The sequence below is a fragment of the Lygodium microphyllum genome, chromosome 17 (genome assembly GCF_053477565.2).
Source record: "Lygodium microphyllum isolate KBCC chromosome 17, Lygodium_microphyllum_v1.1.10, whole genome shotgun sequence".
Taxonomy (NCBI): Eukaryota; Viridiplantae; Streptophyta; class Polypodiopsida; order Schizaeales; family Lygodiaceae; genus Lygodium; species Lygodium microphyllum.
Genome location: NC_141151.1, coordinates 126,842,459 through 126,866,782, shown reverse-complemented (window position 1 = coordinate 126,866,782; position 24,324 = coordinate 126,842,459).

Below are 24,324 nucleotides of genomic sequence, written 5' to 3'. Positions count from 1 at the left end.
GCACATGAAGTGCTAACATGATAAAGGGGCTCCCAATTAATTCATCCATGGAAGGGAGGATGAGGAGCATTCTATCATTTCTTACTATAGCTCTAAAAATTTCTCAAGAATAGCTAAGGGGCTTGTAGAATAGTTGTGTTACAACATCTTTGTAAGATTGATAGAGCACCTGAGACTTTGAATTGTTGAGAGCTTTATTAATATCATAAGATATTTCTTGATGGCTAGAGCTCTCCTTATGAGCTCATCCACGAGTCTATGAAATTTCAACACTCCATGGGTGTTTTTTTTAATGAAGGTGCCATTATCTCTTAGGGACATGAAGAGCTTTAAGCTTTGGTGATTTCAACTCGCCAATGCAAATGGTGCAAAATTACCCTTGATTACCATCTTTTCCCACATGGCCATCTTTTCATCATCTTGCTACTACATGTCAAGAGTTTTTTGTTGGCATGTGTGCGAGAGTTGGTTTGCCTTGGTGTGTGTATATTTCTCTATCAAGGAGGAAGTTATGGATTGGTAATTCATTTATCTATTTATGAATGTAAATTTTTCCTTTTGAGGAAAGATTTGGACTTATCGAGTCCAACCCAACCATAGGTCTCGACCTGTCGGGGATGGATCCTCGTGCTTCCCTTGATAGAGTGTTTTTAATTATCTAATTACCTACCACTTTAGATTTGACATATAACAACAGATTATTTGATTATCTCTTAGTACAAATTCGTTACAAGTCTTTATTTCACGACACAAAAAAAGTGTAAAGTAATTCTTTCTCAATGGTTCATTTGAGAAAAAATATCTTTTTACAGTGTTTTCTGTCCTGGCTAGATGTAATGTCAACCCTAAGGTATTATTATTTCCATGTTCAGCTCCTAGACCAGTATTTGAACTTCGAGAATACTATCTAGGTTCCAAAGGTAATTGATTGTTTTTTGTAAGAGTCTAAGGAATTTGTGACTGGAACCCCCTTAGTATCCTCACCTCCTCCTGCCAACTAGAGTTCCCTACAATAGGACCTTTCGTGTCATGATAGGTTTGTACTCACTGACACAAAAACAATGACCCCTTGAAGTAGGTTTTATTCAAGATGACCTTGTGGAGGTCTAGCACCATCAAAGAACACTGCCTCACTCGTCGCCTCTGTGCCCATCAGAATACTGCCTCAATATCTATGATTTGTACTCGGTTAACTATCTCTTAGCTTGATAATTTAGGAAAGATTAGTACCTAGTTTACAATCACAAATATCTTACTTCAAATGCATTATACACAAACTTTTCAACGATTTCGTTTTCAAGGCAAATCCCTTTTCTAGAATAACAATATAAGGACTAAACTTAGCGTAAGTGACCACATCTTCCAATATTTTCTCTGCTTTTTCTCCCCCTTGGAATCTATCCCAAGATAAACTTCAAGAAGGGTTTGTTTCTCCTAAACTTCTATTTTTTAAATCAAGAAACTCCTATGATATTCTTTTTCTTTTTCTTTATGTAGTTTTATGGGTCATTTTCTAATGATAAGTTGACATTCTTGGTTATTTTTATTATGAAAAGTATTTTAAACAAATTCATCGAAAGACTTTTTTAAATGAGAATTAGCATTTGTATTTATCAATTAGAGGTTCCATCAATTCAATACAAATCAATCTTTTTAACTCTTTCGGAAAGTCTAGTATCTTCTTTGCATCCTATTTCCAATACATCTTGTACAAACCCAAATTATTCCTTGGAATTTGCGGTTAAGAATTTCTCGAGGATTTATTTTATGCAGGAGATTTAAAAAAAAAAACATATTCTTATGAATGCAGCTTTTTGTTACCAGCCAGTAGGATGATGACCTATTTGTTGACCTTAATATTTCAAATAATAATCAAATATGGTAGATCGCAATTTATGATGAGCGCTTGATTGATGTTGGTATTTGTAGCATCGTTTGTAATCCTAGTACTCACCATTTTGTTTGTAATAGTCACACTCGCAATGTTATTAGTAGCTCCCGCTTCCACAATCTTCATAAATTTCTTATTCAAGACCAAGGTTGGATTGCAAGAGATGGTGATTATTAGAAATTGGGAGAAAATTTAGTCGAGCATAGATAATTTTAAGAGCCAACGTATACTTTCATGTTATAGAATATGTGGCGAAACTTTCATTTTAGACATTTGAAAGTGTGGATATTTGCTCTATAAACCAAAGATATCCTATAATCAGTTGGCGGATATTTTTAATGAAAAAATAAAATAATAAAAGGTTTAAAGTGTCAAGGAAAAAGGATGTCATTAATAAGCTGGTGAAAAACTATGGAGATTTGCATATTAAATTGGCTAAGTAGGAAGATTCTGGGAAAACTGGTCATTCACAGGCTCCGCTTACGAATATTTTCCTGCGTAGATGCATATGGTGTGATAGCCCTAAGCACGAGCACAAAGATTGTGAACAGTTAAGAATGTTATGTAAAAAATTTTGATTTTCTGGCTAGATGGAAAGATCTGTGCAACCAAGACTAATAAGTATATTGCTATAAATTTTGGTAAGGGTGGAATAAAGAAGCTTTTTGAGGATATGACTACTTTGACATATTATGTAGCCAGAGTAGGAGATGCTTCGACTTATGGGGTTCAAATTGAAAAGAAATCAACGTGTAAATCAAAGTTAGGGATTTCTGCTTTACAGACTAGAAATAAGGACTAAGTGTAGCAAGCAGATTTATTTGGTGTAAGGAAGAGCATTACAACAAAGATTGGGTGGGGATCTCCAATTGATAAATATTGAGTTTATACCTATTTAACAAAGAACGTAGGTACATATAAGGAAAATACTTCCAAGAAGACTACAGGGGTTGATCCTATAGCACCACCTTCTAGACCACGGCCTGAATAGAATAAGGAGGATGCAGAGAAGTAGTAGAAGAAACAATATGCTAGTCCAAAGAAACAACCAAGTTACAAGCTTGCTTCAGATACTAAGTCCGAAATAGATCTTAAAAGTGTATTAAAGGAGAGAATCTTGAATAGCAAGATTGAAATCACCTTAGGAGAGATTTTGGGAATTGTAAAGAGAGTTTCATGAAGAAATTATAGACATCATAAAGAGAAAGAAACATGTGATTCAGACTATAGAAGAGCCTCTCATGTAGGGTATCACAATTGAGGAGCTAACTAAGGAGAGTGACGATGAAATTATTGTTGAGAGAGTTGTAGTATATCCAAAGATTGTGAAGAGTATATAAGCAGTGCACTGCAGAGGATCATGTACATGTAATGATTACCTGCATTGTGGGATTCTCCTGTACTCGCAAAAGAGCCAAATTTTCACTAAGTTCCTCTATCCTACAAGATGACGGTGGTAGAAGGAGAGAAAAGCTCTCGCCTCCTAGTAATGATTCTTTTACTTCAAGATTTATTGATCTTTCAACTGAGAGTTCTGTTAGTTTTCACAAAGTTGCAAAGATGTCTAGATCTGCCAAGCAATATGCATGAAGAAAGGAAAAAGGATTGAGAAGAGCAAGTTTATTGCAAGATGAGGAGTGCATTGATGGGATGTATGATGGGTTGTCTTATGCAAATACTATTACAGAGATTTAAGATATGTTGAAAACACAGGTGCAAAGTGGTTTGAATTTTGTGCAAGTACATTCCCTAGATATGCACCATGACATTGTTGATTTTATGCAACAAAGAGGATTGGGTGCTGAGTTTTCTCAACAAAAAGAGTTATTTGCTTACGTGTTTCAGCAAACAGAGAAGAAGGCTGAATTATCAGCCAAAAGAGTCACAGGGGAATGAGTTATTTCAACCAAAAGAGTTTTATGCTGATTCATTTTAGCATACAAATTTTGGGGCTATTTATATGCAGTCCAAAGAGACTATGAATGATTTATTTGAGCTGATAGGGTTGGGTACTCCCCATTTGCAGAAAAATTTGGGTTTACAAGAGAAAAAGAGTGAAGCCAAGGTTCAAACCAAGTACAAAAAAGTTGACAAGAAAGTGAAACCAGTTGCAGGGTTGTTACCTCCTAGCAATGTTGAGAAAATGAAGAGGGTTGCCAAGCAACTGAATTTGAGGAATCCAAAAAATATTTTTCAATAAAGACATTGGAAAAATTGAAGATTGGGAATGGGGAGTTCTTGCTTCTTGAAAAGAGACAATGCTTTAAGGAGAATATGCTCACTACTAATGCAATGTTTAGAAAGATCGAAGCTATATCGACAATGAATGCAAAAGAGACACTGAAAGAGCATACTAATGATACCTTGACTAAGAGTATTAATACTAAAATACTTGAGAATGTAGATGAAATGGATAAAGTGCATGTAGATGGTATAAACTCAAGATGATACAAAAGAACCGAACATTTTAATTGAGGGTGTTCATATGCAAGATGCAAAAGTTAGAGAGGAGAGAAAAAAAGACATTGTGACAATGTTTCTTGTACAAGACAAAGATACTTTCATAGGTGTTCTTCCCAAATTAATCACAGAGAGATATGCTATGGATTGCAAAGCTAGAGGGGGTGATAATACTCAACTTGTGCTTTAGACATGGATGCTAAAACAAGGAGATGTATACATACTTATCTATGGATTTCAAGAGTTTCACCAACTTGAAAAAGAAATGATAGAATATTCAAGTGATTGTCTTTAAGAGGGCGACATATGTAGAATGATGAAGCAAGTTTTCAATCCTAGCAGACTCCATGTGTTGCTAAGTATGATATATAGGTTGTTTAGACCAAAAGTAAATGTATGGGATGCATGCCTTATTGGTCGATTATCCAACAACCTTTTGATCCAGGAGGAGGGATATTGTTGTAGGTTACTGCAGTAGTCAAGTTGGAACAGAATTGAAGATCTTGAAAATTGTTATATGCCAGCAAGGATTTATGGTTGCCGAAACTTCTACAATGGGCTTCTATGCCTAGGGAAGAGGCCTACCAAGTTTGGTTGTCATTTGACTTGGTATGTGAAAGTTACAGGGAAAAGAAGGTCGATGTTTGTCCAAGACTGCATGTAGTAAAATACAGTTGCAAGCTATGCAGAAAATGTTAGGGTCTGAAATATTTGAAATTTAGTTATGAGTTCTTCACAACTCTTGTAGATCAAAATTAAGGCTACAAATTTGTAGAAGAATGCTCAATAATCCAAGTTACAGATCAAAAGATAGGGGCAGTTTTCTATAAGGTGGTCCTATAGGACAATTTTTTGGGCACAAAGAGATTGAATCTAAAGGATGTAAAGTATTGTATGTGATATATACTTTAACAAAGGTCGATAGGACTGACATGAGGATACCTGGAGAAGGGAAAATGTGCAAAGCATTTAAGAGAAGAGATATAGAAGAGTGTGCAGTGGAGGACTTAACAAAAGAAAGACAAATATGATAGGGTAGATGAAGATGCACCCTTTTCCTTTCTAGGCAGCCTCAAGGCCTAGTGCTATTCACCTTGGCCACACATGTACATTTTCATCCCTTTGATGCTTGGGTGGTGCTCATTAAGCCCCGTACACCTTCTTTACTACTCAATGAAGTACCTAGGATTGCTGCTTGACAAAGGGGAAGCTTATTTCTTTCTATTTCTTACTACGGACAGTTGTGGTGCTGCCTAACATTAGAGTATCATTGGGTGGGCTAGAGGCATGCATCGTCCTCTCTATTTTCTAAGCCATGATTCTCTAACTCATAGGTGGACTATTAGAGAAAACTCCTATTTGTAGGATTAGAGATGATGTCTATACAATTGAAACAAAAGGGTTCTATGGAAACAACCTGTGTAAAGATACAATCCAAAGTTCTTTGAAGAGGGCAAACGGAACCATTGTTCAATCAAAAAAGGTCTAGAATTAGCCATGCTGAGAGTTTGAGGTTTGATACATATATACTACCTTAACAGAATTAACAAATGTACTAGTTTGTCCAGCCACCAAACAAATCCAAAAATTAACAATATTGATTGATATGTAAATTGCTTCACTTGTTGGTGTCAGAATCTGCAAGACTTGTCTAATATTATCAGATAGAATTTGATGGGTGCTGTAGGGAAAGAAGTTGTTAATGACAACGACAGATGTGAAGGTTATTAAAGGAGCTAATTGTAGATTACAACACAAAAAGGGACTGTAATTCGATGAGGCCAATCAGTCAGTAGCCTGTAGCTAAGGCGAGCCACCCTCCTTCTACACCCTCTCTGCCCAATTAGCAAGTTCTCCAAAACCAAATAGGCCTAGATTAAGAATGTGTAGCATCCAATAAACCAACCCCCTTTGGGAGAGGGGGGTGTATGAAAGCAAACTTCAATTTATATTTGTATATCTAATGTGATCGACCATAGGTTAATGATGTGGATATTTGATCTTGGCATATTCCATGTGATATACAAGTTATTTAAATCCAAAGGAGATTTCTTGCATGTATGTGTGTCTTCTTGGTCAACTATCCAATGGATATTCGAGCAAGTAGGAGACTACAATGTACAGGCAGGGATGAATTGAAGATGTCTAAAATTATTTTGATTTAGAGAGGATTAATGGTAACCAACACATCCAAAATGGGCTTTTATACCTTGGGAAGGGTCCTACAAAGTTTGGTTAATATCCGAGTTCGTATGCAAGAGATACAGAGTTGTGAAGGTCGATGTCTAGCTAGGACTACATGTTATAATGAACAGTTGCAGGTTGCGCATAAAATTTTAGGGGCTGAAATCTTCAGAGTTTGGTCCAAGTATCTTCAAATAAGTTGTAGATCACGTGCAAGCCTACATTTTTCTTTTTAAATCTTGGTGATTTGAGTTATGGTTCAAAAGATGCACGTAGTTTTCTACAAGGTGGTCCTATAGGATAGTTTTCTACGCAAGATCATACTGAATCTAATGGATGTAAAGTATTGCATGTACCATATGCTTTGATAGAGACATTTGAAACTAAGATGAGGTCTTTTATCCCCTATTACAAAAGTAGCTCCTATAGAAGAATCTGCAACAAAGACAGCTAGCTCGATGTAGACAATACGAGTCCCAAGACTAGGAAGACCATGAATTGAGAGAAAATACAAGCCCAAGTCAAGAACATGTAGGGCCTCAAAAACAAAGCTCAATGAACGGTCAGACAATAGAGGCAAGGTACCAACATCACTAAAGGCATTATAGGAGAATACCAAAGATATAGAGATTTCGACTTTTTCTTAACAATAAGATGCATTAATAGTAGTTACAAATGCAATATTAGCACAGATAGAGCACATGACATGTAGGATGCAGAAAAACTTGATGATGTAGAGGAAACTATGGAGGAGATTTCAGATGATATAGAGATTCAGGATGAAAAAGGAGCTTGAACATGACGCAGAGTTTGATGATGCAGATATGAAGACTAAAGATGTAGATGCTACAAAGTTTGAAGGAATGAATGATACTGAGAAAGAGAATGTGGATAATGTTAAGGGTAAACAAATAATAGAAAATACAAGAGAGACGTTGATGCAGGTTATAGAGGATACCATTGTTTAGGATGCAAAGAAAGACGACCTAAACAAATTAAGTAGGTTAATGACGTGGATCTTTGATCTTGGCATATTCCTTGTGATATGAAAGCTATTTAAAGCCAAAGGGGATGTCTTGCATGTATTTATGCCTTATTGGTCGACTATCTAGTGGATGTTTGACCTAAGAGGGCGATATGGCTGTTGCAATCTATAGTGGACAAACACAACTGAAGTGAAGATGTCTAAAATTATTTTAATTGGGAGAGGATTAATAGTGATAGACACACCCAAAATGGGATTATATACATTGGGAAGGGTTCTAAAAAGTTTGGTTAATATCTGAGTTCGTATGCAGGAGATACAAAGTTGGGAAGGTCGACGTCTAGTTAGGACTACATGCTGTAATGAACAGTTGCAGGTTGCGCATAAAATTTTAGGGGTTGAAATCTTCAGAATTTCGTCCATGTGTCTTTAGAATAGGTTTTATATCATGAGAGGGGCTATATTTTTCCTTTTTAAAGCTTGGCGATCGAAGTTATGGTTCAAAAGATACGAGCCATTTTCTACAGGGTGGTCCTGTAGGACAATTTTCTGAACATGATTAGATTGAATCTAATGGATGTAAAGTATTGCATGTGCCATATGCTTTGATAGAGACATTTGCGAGACTGACATGAGGTCTTGTAGCCCCGTCTCCTATCAACCTATCACAAAAGTGTTTCTTATAGAAGAATCCGCAACAAAGATGGGTAGCTCGATGTAGACAATACGAGTCCTGAGACTAGAAAGACCATGAATTGACAAAAGAGCCCAAGTCAAGAACATGTAGGGCCTAAAAAATAGAGCTCGAAAATAATAGGGGCAAGGTACCAACATCACTAACATGCACCAAAGAAACGTCACCAACAGTGACGATACCCTCGGATGGACAGAAAAACCTATAGTAAATCACCTTGCAGAGTCATAGGACTAAGGGGAGTATAGAGGCCTCGAACGGATTACCTAAGGGATATCCACTCAAGAATGGGTGAGCCAATCCTATGAACCAACTAGGAGGAAATAGCAAGGATATTAAAGGCATCATAGCCTACCAAAAAAGAGCAACCAAAAGCCATGGGATAGGCATACAAGCAATAGGGGATGGTAGCTTGATGACAAAGAAAAGAGATTTCCACATGAAAGAAAGGACACTATAATCGCTAAAGAACCTCCTCATGATCCTCAAAATCCCCCTTTGAAAAAAGAAGGGCCAAAGAATCCATAACCACATCTTTGAGATAGCTTAAAAATATGGATTGAAGATTGAAATGCTATCAACAAGGATGAATATCACCAACAATTATCTTTTACCATGGCCTTGTTTTGGGTGTGGGTATTACTTTATTCACTTTCAGGCTTTAGCTACTTTCAATGATTTGGAGTTGCACTAGGAATGCAAGCATTTGCAATCTCAAAATTTTCCATGGGATTCTTTTGGGTGCGGGCATGAGTGATGCAGGAAAACACATGAGCATAGAATGAGTTTTCCACTAGCTATAGCATTTTTATAGATCCAAGCCTGCTATACTAATCATCAACTTCATTCATGGTATCCAAAGCTCTATGTACTCTAAGAAAAAAGCCTCATAAACTCCATGTGTCTGCAACCCTTATGTATGTAACTATGGCTTACAATGAAATGTCAAAAATGTGTACCTTGTAGCATGTCATGATACTCTTCATCTTTAAGTTTTACTACAACATCATGTAGAGCATCTTCATGTTTTTTCTTTACAGTTAAAAATCTTTCCAAGTTGCACAACTCCTTGTGTATTCTTGCTGACTCTTTCCCAACCTATCACACATATACCAACCAGAGTGTTTGATCAAAGCACAATGAAATCATGTGTCGTCATATGTATATAGTGAAACTTGCAAGGTGCAAGTCTGGCCTTGAACTCAAAACATTAACATACAATATGTAGCTTGGTAGGAACTGATTCAAGTTCTGCATCCAGTTGCTTCTCTTCTAATACAGTGTTTGGATGATGTGTCTCTTTCTTAAACAAATAAGAATTCTATTGAGAAAAGAAAAGCTTGTAAATTCCATAAGACTGCCTGACCAAACACTGTAACAATACGTGTTGGCATAAGAAAGCATAAACATGCACAAAGTTTAATTGTAGCTTTAAAAATGGGAAAGTAGAGTGATAACAAGCCCACAATTCAGTTGCACACCTTTTTAACACTAGAAGATTCAACTGGAGATGTGAAGCAATTAGTTCGACAATATTCCCCCCACCGATTCAGGTACTTTTCCAGCTTTTCTTGAAGAGTATTGAACATCACATCAAAGCCCTTTAAGACAACACAAATAATTATTAAGAAAGACCTGCACACGGAATAGAAAGAGGCTCAGCAGTGTCTGGTTGATTTGCTCCGAGGAAACACGTACTTGAATTATCAAAACACACACACACACACATAAATACCGAGGCCATAAGTATGTAAATTGTACAGTTTGGCTAGGAAAAGAAACTGCTCCAGCTAAATATTCAATTTTAATACCAACTAAAGTCCACGACATTTTCTACTCTCAAAGATTTCTTATCAAGAATACCGATGGTCTCAGTCTCATACACATTGATTGCATTCTTGCCTATCCAATAAAAATACTTATTATCTTTGCCTCCTGCCCATCTGCAGCAGAAAGAAAGCCTCCATTAATCTCAGTTAACTTAAAATGATAATAGAGAAACAGAGAATAACTATACCTAAACATTGGCCAAGAGACACCTACCACACCCCTTGTTCCACGAGTTGCAAAATCATATGCACTTCCATTAGATTCTCTAAGCACTTTCCTAGTCCTCACAGCATAAATATTAAGTGTCACCCTCTGGATAAACATATCTAGACATCAGTAAACACTTGTGCATGCAGTTTTCCAAAGAACAAAAAAATTCATCAATAAACTGTGTATCTCTAGGGTTGCTTGGTTCATGACTACTATATGTCACGATATATTTCTCTCCTAGAGGGATGTCAATCAACCTAATTTAAAGAGCAGATCATAGAATTGATACAAGAGAAAACATTCATATTCAACAACATTCCCAACTTACAAACCATAGACCAAAGAAGATGAGTCATACTTGAGGATGAATGTATCGCATTATTTGGTTAAAGGTCTGGGCACCACCCCATATAGCTATACCTTGTCTACGAATTGTGGCAAGGTAAGACCAAAGCGGAGACCATTGCATAAAGCTCTCTATCCAAAACTATTACAAAAGCTAGTTGTCAATATACAACATGTTCTTTTGCTACAGCCATCTAAATTGTAGAAAATTTGACTTATAGAATGGTGGTAAATAAGGTCGGGTTTCCCTAATCTGACATCATTCCAATAAACTTCAGTCTGTGATCCAAATTTAATGACAAATTGGTCTCGACCTCCTTCATCCGTCAGCCAAGTAAAAAGATTTTCATGAATACACATAAATTAGGATGAGATCATACCTTCTCTGATCCAAACCAAATGACAAACTGGTCTTGACCTCGTTCATCTGTCATCCAAGTTAAAATATTTTCTTGAATACATGTAAATCAGGGTGAGATGATACATGAGCAATCTAGAATGGTACAATGCACCTGCCAGAGGAGAGGAGCAGATAAGGAGAATTGATTAGTGCAGGTGTAGTGTAGCCGGAGTGGGTTAATGGATAGTTAGAAATAAGAAGGAGAAGCTTGATGTATAATAGTGGAAGCTTCTCTATATGATGAGAATGAAGCTTTTAGTGTATGGGCTAGTACAACGATTGAAGGCAACACTTTGCTGGGAAACCCTCCATATTAATATTTTTTTAAAATTGTGTTTTTCCTTTCGAATTTTGAATAGAGCACGCATGTTTATCACCCAAAGACATTCATTTGGCACTTTCATAGACTTGTCAAATTCATCAAACATGTTGATTGCAAAAACATGGGACTTATCCAATTTGTAGCCATTAGTTTGTTCTCTAGCTATTTGAGCCTCGTGAAAGCATGAAAACTGTATAAATTATAAATTCAAAGACCAATTGTATGATCCAAATGTGGACTTCTATGTATACCACACAAACACAAATCAAACAACAATCCACAAATTGGCATTCATATCTGAGGCTCTAGCTAGACCTAAGGCATTGTGTACTCTATAAAAGCATAGCCTTTAGTCTTTTTAGTTTCTTCATCCTTGGGCATTCAAAGGCCATGCTCTCTAATAACTCCAACTTGACCAAAAATCTTTCAAACCACACCCTCAAGCTTCTCGTACTTTTCTGGAAACATTTGGCATCAAGAAAATGGTAGCCACGCACATCTCTTGATCTCGAAATCTTCACCGGGGAGTAAGCTAATGTCGTCATGGTTGACTTGGAAGAAGTCAATGTTAAGCTGGACGTCATCCTCATATAGGAGGTCAGGGGTGAGGCAATGGGGAGCCTACAGCAACTCGATGAGCTGCACCATAGCCGCGAGCTCAGAGGAACAACACAGAGAGGGGGACGATAGGCCCTCCAATCAATCCTTATACAAATAGAAATTCTAAGGATTCCAGTTTGAAGCTTGGCTCTTTGAGCATGTTTTAGATTTACACATACTTGGTGTTATTTTTTTCCTCCAAATTTTCATAATAGTGAAATTATGTGTGAGACAGCTTTACTCATGACACATGGGTAGACCAAATTTCTCGACACCCATTCAGACCTTTGCAAAGGTACCGGTTGGGATATTTGACCACTTTTCCATGTTCATTAGCAATCTCTAGGTGTTCTCATAGAGCCTTGTTAATCTTCTATTATTATTATTGTTATTGTTATTATTATTAGAAAGAAGCTTCGCGAGGGAGGACATGTGTCATTCCAAGCCTTCCTTGAGAATGTATTTATGATGGCCATGTGTTGACCTGCATGCCGAACTGCAAACACCCACATGCAATGGGTGCTTTCTTCCATTTGTCTCGTATCACATATGCACAATCTCACAATTAAGAGACCCTACTGAGAGTATAAAAGAAGTTATGGGGAAAACAAGGCTCAAACCTTTCATGGCCCTAGCGCCTCAATGAAGGGTAATAACCACTATAAAATCTAAATATTAGATTAACTTTAATATTGATGAATAGAAATTACTATTATAATGATGTCTATATAAATTACATCAATATAAATATAAATTATTTATTTATATTATCATAACATAAGTCTCAGCTAAAAAATTTGATGTATATAAATTTTACTTTTATAAAGATGTTTATAAATTGATGTCTATATATAAATGTATATCTAAAATAATGTGTGTGTGTGTGCATAATGATATTAGATAAACCTATTTTATATATATATATATATATATATATATATATATATATATATATATATATATATATATATATATATATATATATATCATGTGAGGAGTCATCTTCATATTCATGATTGAGAGTAGTAGTATTAGTAAGATCATCCAACCTAGATTCTCATCTGAAGAGTTTAGATAGCCTCCATAGATGCCCGTAAAGTCATCAAAAAGTTCACAACAATTCTTTTACATGCCATCTAGATGCCACATAATCTCTCCATGAGAGGATTTTCAATGGCATGCTGGTGAAACCTAGATCTTTCTGATAATGTCTCTTCATCAAGGCCAATGCACATGGGAAAATTTTACATCATTTTGTTGGAAGAGAGGGAGAGAGACAAAGTGGAGCAGAAGATGAGCCTTAGCTCATTTTTGTTCTTCTTCCATTCTTCTTCCATCATACTTACTAAAAGAGACTTATACACATAGGTTTCACTAACCAAGACTAACTCTGGTTTAGTCACTAACTACACCAACTTATTGAATGTCACATACATGTACAGCTGTATCCACAGTCACACACATAAAGATAGACTGATTGAAGAGTAACAAGAGCTAGATATTCTAACACTCCTCCTCAAGCTCAAACCATCTGATAAATTCCAAGTAGCTCTTTGTAGTATTTGAACTTTTATTTACCAAGAGACCTGGTAAATATGTATGCTACCTAGTCTTCAGTCTTCACATAAATCAAGTCAATCTGCCCTATAAGAAACATTTCTCTGATGAAATGGTAGTGAACATCAATATGTTTGGACCTAGCATGGTAGACAGGATTGGTAGCCAACATAACACTACTCAGGTTATCACAATGCAATCTCACTTTTCTTTCTAGCTATATTCCCAAGTCTTTCAGTAGTTTCATCAACCAAATTGCTTCCAAGTCGCTAAGGCAACTCCTCTGTACTCAGCTTTTGTACTAGACAATGGAATAGTAGGCTATTTGTTACTCTACCAACAACTGATCATATAGCTGTCCAGTTCAAATGCAAAACCACTGGTTGACCTCCTATCATAGGCACAACCAACCCAATCAACATTAGTAAACCCTATTAAGTCAATGGATTTTCCATATGCATAAAACAACCCATAATCTATAGTACTCTTTATATATCTCATGATCCTCCTAATTGCATCTAACTGTGGTTTGTGAGGCTTCTGCATGAATTGACTATTAAGCCCCACTACATAACATAAGTTAGGATAGGTAATAGTCAACCGGTAATAGTCAAGTATATCAAGCTACCCATCATCTGTCGATACATGGTCACATTCTCTATGCCATTCCCAACATCAATCTGTAGCTTGACATTCTGATCAAGAGGTGTCTTCATAGGCTTGCATTCAACCATACCATACTTATGTAACATGTCATGAGCATACTGCTTCTGTAGCAGCCATATACCTTGAGTCGTACAGACTACCTCAATCCCAAGAAAATACTTTAGTTCACCAAGGTCTTTGACTCTAAATTCAACCTGTAAACATGATTTAATTTTAGCAATGCCCTCTTCATCATCTCCAGTGATGATAAGGTCATCTACATAAACCATTAGAAACACATATCCATGATCTGCCTTCTTTGTGAGCAGACTATGATCTGCATCACCCAATCTAAATCCATTTTTCTATAAATAACTATTGATCCTAGCATTCCATGCTCTAGGTGCCTGTTTTAGTCCATATAAAGCCTTTTTCAGCTTACATACATGTGTAGGAAAGTCCGGGTGAACTTAGCCTTCAGGCTGCTCCATATTCCTCAACCAAATCACCATTCAAGAAAGTATTCTTGACGTCCATTTTTCATAATTTTTAGCCTTTCCATGATGCCAAAGCAATGATAGTTTTGATTGTTTTCATTTTAGCCACTGGACTAAATTCTCCTCATAGTCAAGGCCATATTGTTGTGCATACCCTTTTCCAACTAGCCTAGCCTTATAGCGTTCTAACGAACCATCTGACTTGCACTTAACCTTGTACACCCTTGTAGCCAATGGGGACTTTGCCTACAGGCAACTCATCCAATTCCCATGTCTCATTTCACCCAGGGATGCATATTCCTCATCCATGGCTGCACACTAGTTATCATCTGTAATTGCATAATGAAACTTTGTAGGTTCTTTGTAACTTGCCACACTAGGCGTATATCCATAATGGCGGGCTGAATAACCAATGTATGCAAACCTTTTAACTGGTTTTTTGACTCTCTCAAATCTCTGTAATTGTGACTCACTCTGAGCTTGCCTTTCATGAGGTGGTACATAACAACTCTGCCTTGCTCCAAGCATCATAATAGGCGGAATGCCCAACTCACTATCCAAACTGTCACTGTTAGATTACTCATAACTTGCTATAAGTGAACCTATCATATCCTCAAGCATGTTTTCTTTTTCCTTATCCAATCTCCCCCTAAATGACATATTCGTGTTGATGGACGTAGGAGTACGACTCGACAAGCATCCTAACCGACTTATTGTAGGTGACCCATCACCTATAGGACCACTCATAGATGAACTCACTGTAGGTGTATTTTTTGCAATACTAGTGCTGACTCATCCATCAATAGCCACTACTACTGGAGTACCATACCACAATGCGAGCTCATAAAAAACAACATCTGTGCTAATCAATGTCTCATGTGTAGATGGTACATAACACTTGTAAGCTTTCTGGTCTTGTACATAACCAAGGAATACACTCTTGATATCTTTAGAATCCAATTTCTTCCTCTTTTCATCAGGAACATGTACATATGCAATCCTGCCAAATACCTTCAAGTGTGAAATGTGAGGCTTATGACGATATAACCTCTCATATGGAGTTACATCATGAATCCCTTTTGTAGGGGTTCTATTCTGCACATAGATAGCAATCACTACTCCTTCAGTCCAATAACCATTTGGCAAACTCTTCTCATTCAGCATAGCTCTTACCAATTCCATCAATATCCTATACCATTTCTATACCATTTTGTTGTGGTGTATAGCTGCAAGTTAACTGTCTTCTTATCCCATGTTTAGCAAGGTACTTGTCAAAGTAATTAGAGACATATTCTCCAACTCCATCTGATCTAAGATATGATTTTTTTTAGGTCAAATCATTTTCTGTATGCTTGTTGAAGTCCTTGAATGCATAAAACACGTCATCCTTATGTTTCAGTATGTAAAACCAAGTATATCTATTGAAATTATCAATGAAGGATACATAGTAACGAGCACTACCAAACAAAGCATTATGAGATGGACCCCATACATCTGAATGTACCATTTGCAAGGGTCATGAGATATTCTGTACATGTCTCATAAATGGAAACCGTGCTTTCTTTCCAAACTGACATGCATCACATACATGTCCAAAGTCATGATACGTGAACTTAGGCAATCCAAGCACAATCTCCTTCTACTGCATAGATTTCAGCTTTTCTACATTCACATGGCCAATCCGCTTATGCAATATCTCAACATCTTGTATAGTACCATCATCATGTGCAAACATGGCTACTTTCAATTATGGAATTGACGCATCAAGAGTAAACATTCTGCCATCTCTTGGGCCTCTAAAAATCAATTTGCATCCATTACTGTAACGTGTCCCCTAGTATCATCCAGGACACGTCTTAGCAGTCCATCGGAAAGGATGTCTAGAAAGCTCCACCCGGCACTCCCATGGAATGTTACGGGTTTTGTGATCTAGTTCTTTCCGCGTCTGCCACGTAGTGGAAGTATCCTGGCCGTTCCCACTTAGGATCGACCGGAATTAGGGTTTTCCTAATGGGTCACTAGCTAACAGCAACTAGCGTCAGACCCGAGCGAACTACTTTATGCAGAAACGCCAGGTCCGAAGCGGATTCACGCTGCACTTGGTTCAAGGAGAATGGGAAACGAGAGGGATGAAAAGCTCAACCTCTCTGCCATGAGGCATAGTCCCATCCCGTTACCCTAAAATAACGTAAATCGGGTAAGACGTAATTCTAGATCATCACTCTCGTTATTCTTTTTGATGATGATGATCATTCCGCTGTCTTTCGAGATTTTTGAGAAAAGTTCCCGGCTAACCGGGACCATCCAACCGTAGGACAGACCCATGGCCCATCCTCCGCACTTTCCTTGGTTTGTTTTAGTTATGTAATTATCTAACACATTAATTTGACATATAATAATCAGCTTCTTTAATTAACCTTGTTAAGCACTGGTTCCTTCACATAATCTTATCACGTGACATAGAAAAACAACATCAAGCAAGTTCTTTTAACATTTCATCATTCTATCTTTGAAATACAAGGAGTTCCGCCCGTAGGCTTTTCCATAATCTGCCCGAAGGCTAACACGAATCTCCAGGGATCACTATTCCAAGCTTTCGCCCGTCAACTAGTATGCGGGCCTCGAGATCCAATCCCGAGTCACGTTAGCCTCCTGTGCAGGACCTGGAAGGCGAGGGATTTATACCCAGAGCCCCCCCTGGCACCCAAGCGTCCTCCTGCTCCAAGTAGAACTCAACGGAGAGACCTCTCGTGGCAGGTTAGGTCCATGTTCCTGGCGCGGTCAACAACCCCCTTGGTTAGGGTCAGGCAGGCAGTCGGGGGTAACTGAAGCTGCCTCTCCCTTCAGGCCTTTAACCTGAAGTATAGGTACTTGTTTAATTTGTAGTTCATAATTCAAACAAAGCCCTAAAATCTCTAGTAAGCACAAACATTTTCATTAATCAACCCCGTTGTATGGCAAACTGCTAAGGAAGTATTCTTTCCTTTTTTCCTTGTGAATCAATCACAAAAATGATTTCATACATGTTACACAAGTCCTGCGATGGAATAATCTGTTTAGATTCTTTAGGCTAACGTATGTCAGGCCTAGGGTTTCTTCATTTAGGGACAAACCCTAGTTTCTTATCTTTATGAAATTATTGTCCTTACAGTAAGGAAAGTAGTCAAGTGTTTAGGGTATGAATGTTTCTATGTTTAGATTGGTTCGGTTAGCTTGTGGAAGGTAATCTTACTTGTCTTGTCATGGTTTTACTATCCTTGTGACAATTAACTTTCCCAATCAATACCGTTTAATTTGGCATATAGCATAAATGCCAAAATGATACAAAGGCGACAATACTCCTTGGGACAAAAGGCCTAGCTGAGAATTTAGTGTATACACACTTTATTAGTTTCAAGTCCTCAAATAGTAGGGGAAAAGTATTAATAGATTGTCATCCAGCAATTTCCCATTACATTTTCTTTCCAAATGAGTTTGTATATCTAATTTTTATACTTGTTAATTCCTAATATTTAACTTCCGTTTTCTTTAAAAATGAACTCATGCCAAATAACAACAGTTGCCTTGCTAAGATGTGCAACTAGCAAAGATAACTCCCTAGTAATTTGAGCATCGAAGAAACCTTCCATGAATTTAGCCATTTTACCATGATTCGTTGCGAAAGGAATAAGACTAATGGTGCAAGATATAATTTGAATATATTACTATAGTAAATGGTTAATCTTGCCTATAATTTTATAATGCTTGATGCAATTTGAAGAAAGCTAATTTGTATACACTGTCATTCATAAGCTAACTACTTCGTTGAAAATAACTTGAACAATTATATCTTTCCTTAACAATTTTTCTTTGTGTGACTGACTTAAAACCGAATTAACATCAAGAAGAAAAACCTGGCTTTGAGGTGAGATATCCACATGGATACCGGGAGATGACCCTCCCGCAGCTACACCTTGGACTTGCTTCGGCGGCATCGTAGTTTTTTTTTTTGAATTTTCCTTTTTCTTCTTGGAATTCCACCGTTTTCTCCTTCCTTTTCTTTTCCCTTTTTCCCCACTCTTCCTCCTTATGGGATACCATACGAAGTCATGATGATAAATTGGATTTTTAGGACATGGGAGTGTGTGGACACCGGCTTGTTTGATAAGACTAAGAACACAAGCTCAACTATGAGAGCACTTGCACAAAAAGATTTAAAAGTGAGTGAAGGAATTAATGCAAGAGGATGGAAGTTCGCAAGGTAGCCTAATGACAAGGTAGGCCTATGGGTGTGAAAAAGAGCTAAGAGGGGAAAAAAAAAAACAGAACAAGGGCTTAGGGGGAAAATTAAAACCGGAAAGGGAAGCAAGGGGGCTTAGGCGGGGAAAATTTAAACATGGGGGGGGGGGGGGTAATAAGGACTTTTGGGGGATTAAAATCCGGAGAAAAAAAGAACAAGGCTTAGGGGGGGGATTATACCGGGAGGGGGGGAAACAAGGTCTTACGGGGGTTTAAAACCCCGGGAGGGGGGGGATTTAAAACCCCGGGAGGGGGGGGGGGAGAATAAGGGGCTTAGGGGGGGATTTAAAACCCCGGGAGGGGGGAGGGAGAATAAGGGGCTTATGGGGGGGGGGGGGATTTAAAACCCCGGGAGGGGGGGGGGAAGAATAAGGGGCTTAGGAGGGGAGAATAAGTAAAGGTGTGGGAAAGGGGCTTAAGAAGGCCCCTTGGAAGCTTCCAAGGGCCTTGTAGAGGGTTTACGAAGGCACGTGGGGGGGATAAAGGACGAATCGTCGACTGGCGGTTGTCAGCCCAGCCTGGCGGCTACTTAGACAGGCGGCAAAGGACGAGACTGAAGATGGCGGCGACCTCTCCTGGCTCCACAGCAGCTGCCAGGAGATTGGCGTCTCCTCCCTCCACTCTTGGTGGTTGACGCGGCCTCACGCGGTGCTTCCTCCTCCCTCTTGATCTCCCCGGCAACCAACAGAACTTGTCCCCTTCTCGACTCGTGGTTTTTCCAGCAGAGTGATGGCTATCCATCTCTCTCTTTTTCTCTCTCTAATCCTTCCCTTCCCCCCACAGGGGTTTATATGGGAGAGGGAGAGGTACCTCCCCTCCCCCACGCGGCTCGTGCATGGGCTTATTCCCTCTATGACCCCCAGCAAGGATGCTTAGTCATCCTTGCTATTCCCCTCCCCTCCAGCACGACAGTCGCTGGGGGGAAAATAATAATAATAATAAATTTACCTTATTCTAAAGCTTATCCTTTTGGCTTTTTAGGAGGAGGTTCCTATGTAAATTCTTTTAACTCGTTTATGCAAGTGGAGATCAAGATACATAGTATGTAATTCGAAAATTACACCATCAGCATATTTTTGGATGTTGGAATTCCCGTGTATGACTATCACGTGGGTTTAAAAATATTCTCACAATGGAAATATTACATTCTCTCCCCCTTGGAGGAATCGAGATGTCTTCATCTCGAGGTAAACTAGGGATATTGATGGTTGAGAGAGCTTTCATCTATCCAAGTGGCATCCTCTTCGGGATAATCTTTCCACTGGACGAGGCATTCTCTCAAGGTTCTAGATCTTAACTGTCTCTCCCTAACATCTAAGATCCTATCCGGCCTTAGTTCAAGGACTCCTTGACTAGGCATTACAATTTGTTGGTCATCAAGTACATGATTAGGGTTGGGTACATATTTTTTTAATAGGCTGATATGGAATACATTGTGAACCTTTAGGTTCTCAGGGAGTTGCAATTTATAAGCATTGGGTCCTAGGCATTTGAGGATTGTGTACGGCCCACAATACCTTGGACTTAGCTTCTTGCATTCTCCTAGGGATAGAGAACTCTTTTTAGGGCGTACACGAATGAAGACCATGTCTCCTTCTTCGAAGACCCTCTCTCGACGTTTCAAATCTGCGTATGCCTTTTGTCTATCCTTGGCTGCTTGTATGTCTTGTCTTATTGACCTTATTTGATCATCCATGTCCTCCAACATTTGTCTTGAAGCTTCAACTCTTAGGGTTGGATTAGAAAAGTTTAGGGGACTTCGACAATCATGACCATACAATGCCTGGAAAGGGGTCATTTGAATGCTCTGCTGGTAAGAGGCATTGTAGGCAAATTCAATTAATGGCAAGTATTGAATCCACCTCTTCGGCGCTCGACAACAGTATGCCCTAAGCATATCCTCAACGATTTGATTCACTCGCTCTATTTGTCCATCCGTTTGGGGATGGTAGGCGGTGCTAAAACAGAGTTGAGTCCCAATAGCATCAAAGATAGCTCTCCAGAAGTGTGATGTGAAGAGAGAATCTCAATCACTAATGATTCTTTTAGGTAACCCATGTAGCTTGAATATCTCCTTGATAAACAATCTTGCAATGTCAGAGGCTTTTTAGTTTGTCTTTACTGGAATCAGGTGTGCAACCTTGGTAAGCATGTCAACCACAACCATAATGGAATTGTATCCTCCTTGGACTTGGGGTAAGCCCAAAACAAAATCCATACTGATGAACTCCCATTTCATTTGGGGAATGTCAAGCGGTTGCAGTTTCCCTGGCAACATGACATGTTCGGCCTTCATATGTTGGCAAGACAAACATTCAGTGGCATACTTGAGAACGTCACCTTTGAGCCTTTCCCAATGGTAGCTCTTCCTAACTGCATTAAGAGTTTTTGCATAGCCAGGATGTCCTGCGAAAGGAGAATCATGAGCTTCCCATAATATCTTCTGCTTAAGTGACTGGCTTGTTGGTATACACAGCCTTGTTCTGTTGTAGACAAGTCCATTATCAATGGAAAATTCCTGATACTTAGCTTGTAACTTCTGATTCTGCTCCTTGGTAGATATTTCTTTTATCATTGTTTGGTAGGCCAAATCATGGCATGCTTCCTTTCTAGCTAGTTCAAGTATAGGGTTGTTTGGCATAGATACCTTTGTAGCCAGAGATCTGGCCGTTGATGGATTCTGCAAGATTAGGGAATTTAGGAATGCCTTGCGACTGAGTGCATCGGCAACTACATTCTCTTTCCCTGGTTGGTACTTGATTTCAAAATCATATTCCTCCAATACTTCGATCCACCGACGTTGCCTCATGTTGAGCTCGTTCTGGGTAAAAATCCATTTGAGACTCTTATGATCGGTTACTAGAGTAAACTTGTTACCCAACAGGTAGTGTCTCCAAAGCTTTAGAGCATGGATGATAGCTAATAATTCCAGATCATGCGTGGCATAATTCTTTTCATGACTCTTCAATTTCCTTGAAGAGTATGCTACTGGATGACCTTCCTGCATAAGTACACACCCCAAGGCAAGAATGCTGGCATCAGTTACTACCTCGAACTCCTTATTGAGGTCAGGAAGTTTTAGAATAGGTGCTGATACCAAAGTTTGCTTCAATTTGTCGAAGCTATTTTGTTCGCGATTTGACCATGTAATAGAAGTCTGCTTCTTTAGTAAGTCTGTAAGAGGTGCTCCAATCAAAGCATAGTTTTTGATAAAGACCCTATACCATCCTGTCAAGCCAAGAAAGCTACGTATTTCTTTGACGGATACTGGTATTGGCCATTCAAGCACATCCCTAACTTTGGCTGGGTCTACTGATATTCCCTCTGATGATACTATGAATCCCAGATATTCAATCTGACGCTTGAAGAATGCACACTTCTTCATTTTTTCATACAGCTTATGAGACCTCATTGTCTCAAGGACAATCCGTAGTTGAGGTTCATGATCTTCTTCCTGTTTAGAATAGATTAAAGTGTCATCGAAGAAGACAAGCACGAAATCATCAAGATATGGTCTAGAAATATCCTGCATTAGTCTATTGAAGGTGGCAGGTGCATTTGTAAGCCCGAATGACATAACCAAAAACTCAAAGTGCCCATATCTTGTATTGAAGGCCGTTTTTGGAATATCTTCTTCCTTGATCCTTATTTGATAGTAACCTGACCTGAGATCAATCGTGGAGAAGATCTTTGCACCTTGAAGGCGATCCAGAAGCTCATCTATTCTAGGAATAGGATACTTGTTCTTGACTGTTGATTGATTCAAACCTCGGTAATCAATACATAGTCGAAGTGTCCCATCTTTCTTTTTCTGGAATAGTACTGGAGCTCCCCACGGTGAGTTGCTAGGCCGGATGTAACCCTGATCCAACAGTTGCTTGAGCTGTTCCTTCAACTCAATTGCTTCAGGTATGGACATTCTATAAGGTCTCTTTGCAACTGGTGCAGCTCCACGCACTAGCCTAATTTCATGATCTACTTCTCTTGGAGGCGGAAGTTCAATCAATTCCTCAGGGAATATGTCAGCGTATTCCTTTAGCCGAGAAGGTCCTTCATGAGACTCTTGCTTTTGATCTAACTTGTTGAGTTTGATCAGGTAAACGGGTAATCCTTTTCTGAGTCCTTTTATGATCCGAGATACTTTGGCTAATTGGATTCTTGGCACTCCTGCCTCACCTTGAGTTGTGACAAACTCCCTTTCAAAGTTTCGAAAGGAAACTTGACCCTTTCCACAGTGGATGTGGGCGTCATTAGGCTTAAGCCAATCCATCCCGAGTAGACACTCATGGATACGTAAATTCATGACTCTGAATTTGACTGAGGTTTTCTTTCCTCCCAGAAAGAATTTCTCCTTAGCAGTTTGCCTGGTACAAGTTACCTCACGACCGTTTGTCAATTCCACAAGCAGGGTAGGTGCTTCTACTGTGGCTATTCCTAATCTTTTTGCACATGCTGGTGAGATAAAGGAATGTGTACTGCCACAATCAATCAAGGTTTTGAAACCTTTACCTTGATAGTCCTGTTTGAATTACCGAGAACTGGCGATTTGGCCCTTTCTTGTGTAAAGCGGCATGGACTGTCGCTCTTTCGAATTCTGCTTCCATAGTCGGATCTTCCTCTTCTTCTTCTTCGCATCTTTGCCTATTGGCAATGCAGGCACTTCTTCCTCTTCCACGGGTGGCGGCTCCTTGACCGCGGCCTGCACCTTGGAAAGGCGTTTGACGATGTCCCCCGCTGAGCTTGGGACATTTCAATAGATTAATGCAGGATATTTTTAGACCATATCTTGATGATTTCGTGCTTGTCTTCTTCGATGACACTTTAGTCTATTCTAAACAGGAAGAAGATCATGAACCTCAACTACGGATTGTCCTTGAGACAATGAGGTCTCATAAGCTGTATGCAAAAATGAAGAAGTGTGCATTCTTCAAGCGTCAGATTGAATATCTGGGATTCATAGTATCATCAGAGGGAATATCAGTAGACCCAGCCAAAGTTAGGGATGTGCTTGAATGGCCAATACCAGTATCCGTCAAAGAAATACGTAGCTTTCTTGGCTTGACAGGATGGTATAGGGTCTTTATCAAAAACTATGCTTTGATTGCAGCACCTCTTACAGACTTACTAAAGAAGCAGACTTCTATTACATGGTCAAATCGCGAACAAAATAGCTTCAACAAATTGAAACAAAGTTTGGTATCAGCACCTATTCTAAAACTTCCTGACCTCAATAAGGAGTTCGAGGTAGTAACTGATGCCAGCATTCTTGCCTTGGGGTGTGTACTTATGTAGGAAGGTCATCCAGTAGCATACTCTTCAAGGAAATTGAAGAGTCATGAAAAGAATTATGCCACGCATGATCTGGAATTATTAGCTGTCATCCATGCTCTAAAGCTTTGGAGACACTACATGTTCGGTAACAAGTT